The 2,763-nt window shown below is 45.2% G+C and overlaps 1 non-coding gene across 1 annotated transcript; it reads right to left on the reverse strand.

Annotated features, from left to right (window-relative positions):
* Window positions 1–1,376: 1,376 nt before the first annotated feature.
* Window positions 1,377–1,448, reverse strand: trnad-guc (transfer RNA aspartic acid (anticodon GUC)). The gene has a single exon. It is a non-coding gene; the product is annotated as a tRNA-Asp (tRNA).
* Window positions 1,449–2,763: the final 1,315 nt, after the last annotated feature.

A 2,763-nucleotide genomic window follows, 5' to 3' on the forward strand; every position in this document is an offset into this window, starting at 1 on the left:
CTCCATCCACCACTCCTCAGCCCATTGACCCATTTGATTCCGTTGTAATGTGAGGTAACCTTCTTCGCTGTCCACTACACCTCCAATTTTGATGCCATCTGCAAACTTTACGTACCATGTTCACATCCAAATCATTTATATAAATGATGAAAAGTCTTAGTAGTGATCCTTGTAGCGCACCACTGGTCACAGGCCTCCAGTCTGAAAAGCAATCCACCCTCTGTCTTCTACCTTTGAGCCAGTTCTGTATCCAAATGGCGAGTTCTCCCGATATTCCATGACATCTAACCTTGTCAGGCTCGATGAGCTGAACGGCCTGTATCTGCTCCTACATCATTTGGTCTATGATCTTATTGATTAACACGTTCAAAAATTTCAAGGCATTGCAGCAAGTGATAGAACATTTTTATTTACCTGATCAGATCAGATCAGTAACTAAGCTCATAATCTCACGGAAGAACAAACGTGCTGTGTCTTTGAGACAACAACTAGTACTCTGCAGACCTCAGATCTCCTTTTCAATGCATATGTGCACTTACTGTGAATGTTCAAGGCAAGTAGTGAACCTTATACAATTGGGATAATGGATAATGGTATGATTCTCACAGAACAGAAGAGGATGTAACATAGATGAAAGGTCCCTTTGTTGTGTTGGAGAAATTTTCTGCTGTTCCAGTTGTGATTGACTCCTCAACAGTTTAATAAGGACTGTTTGAATTATTGATCAGAATCTTGTATCGAGCTTAGGATACTCATCAACAATCCGACTGGATAAACTTCTGCTTCTGATCGATCGTTATTTGATTTTCGCTTTTCTTTTGTATTCGATGCAAATTCATAAAGAGTGAAGATGGGAGTAGAAATGGCATTCCTTTCATTTGCCCACTTCCGTTTAAATGTCAAGAAAGCATCGGCGACAGGTTCTAATACTTAATTTAGAGCAGATTCCAGTATTGATTACATTTCCCGCCCAACAAGTCCACACAGATCCTCCGAAGAGCAACCCACCCAGACCCATTCCCCTATACTTTACACTATGGACAATTCAGCGCGGCCAATTCACCTGACCTGCACATCTTTGGACGGTGGGAAGAAACCAGAGCACTCGGAGAAAACCCACACAGACACGGGGAGAATATGCAAATTCCAGGCGGGAATTAAAGCTGGGTGCCTTGCGCTGTGAAGCAGAAGTGCCACTGAGCCACCGTGCCACCCCAAACTCAAGAACGTCTGGCGAGATAAATTGGCAATAATCAATTTCATCTCCAATACAACTAATCTGCACGTTCATTGACTCTGGGAGGCACGCAGACTCTGGTCCTTGTTGCCGAGCGGAAATGTTGCTGACTACGGCGCCACCACAAAATATAACAATCCTCCCCGGCGGGGAATTGAACCCCGGTCTCCCGCGTGACAGGCGGGGATACTAACCACTATACTACCGAGGAAAGCACATACAAGCTAATGCCATTTGATCTATTGTGTCTGTATGGGTCAAAAGATAAATGAATTATTTTGTTATTTATATTTTTAATCATTTGGCCCATTGACTTGTGGACCTTCGCATCGCATCAGAATGCTTTTTCACGACAAGAGGGTTTCTGCATCTCCCACCCTTACAGACAGTGAGTCCCAGATTCAATCACCCGCTGGCTGATAAAGTTTCTTTCCGCACATCCGGACAAAGGTTACACAACACCAGATTTATTTGCAATAGGTTTATTTGCAAGCACTAGCTTTCCTAGCGCTGCTCTTTCATCAGCTGGTTGCGGATCCATGTAAGACACGGAATTTATAGCTGAAGATTACTGTGTCATGAGACTCAGATCATATATTGAACAAACCTGGATTGTTACGTCTTTCATCTTTAGAATGGGTTGCAAGTTTTGCTTCATTATATGTAAATCCCAGAACTTCATCCAAGTGACCTGACCTCCCACTTCGCCTCCCATGTTGACCACCTCAACCTGTGGACCCCTCCTCACCCACTTCAACCTCTTACCTTCGCAACTCGGAGTCCTCCACTCCCTTCACTCCACCCCATCAAACCAGCAGACCATGCAGCGGTAGATGGGTCACTGACCTCACCGCCCATCACGAAACCATCATCTCCCAGGCCATACACAACCTCATCACTTCAGGGAATCTCCCATCCACATTCTCCAAACTCATAGCTCAGGAAGCACACACCACCCAGGTCAATCTCCTACCCGAAATTCGCAAACCTCATTGCCCCAGCCAACTCATTGTCTCAGTCTACTGCAGCCTCACTGAACTCATCTCCACATACTTTGATACTGTCCTATCCACACAATTCAGGAACTCCCCATATACATTTGGGATACCACATACGCCCTCCACCTCCTCCAAGACCTTTGTTTCCCCAGACCCCAATGCCTCATTTTCACCATGGACATCCAGTTCACATACACCTCTATCTGCCTCAAAGCCCTCTGTTTCTTCTCTCCCGGCATCCCCACCAGTACCCCTCCACTGACACATTCATTCGTTCAGCTGAACTAGTTCTCACCCTCAATAATTTCACCTTTGAATCCTCCCACTTCCTCCAGATGTCCATGAGCATCCGCTTGAGCCTCAGCTATGCCTATCTCTTTGCTGGTTTTGTGGAACACTTACATCGGTAACACTCCCTAGCTTTTCCACCGCTACATTGATGACTGTATTGGCGCTGTGTCATGAGCACTCAAGGAGGTTGAAGAATTCATCAGCTTCACTAATACATTCCACCTCAACCTTACGTTT

The sequence above is a fragment of the Chiloscyllium punctatum genome, chromosome 31 (assembly GCF_047496795.1).
Source record: "Chiloscyllium punctatum isolate Juve2018m chromosome 31, sChiPun1.3, whole genome shotgun sequence".
Classification (NCBI taxonomy): Eukaryota; Metazoa; Chordata; class Chondrichthyes; order Orectolobiformes; family Hemiscylliidae; genus Chiloscyllium; species Chiloscyllium punctatum.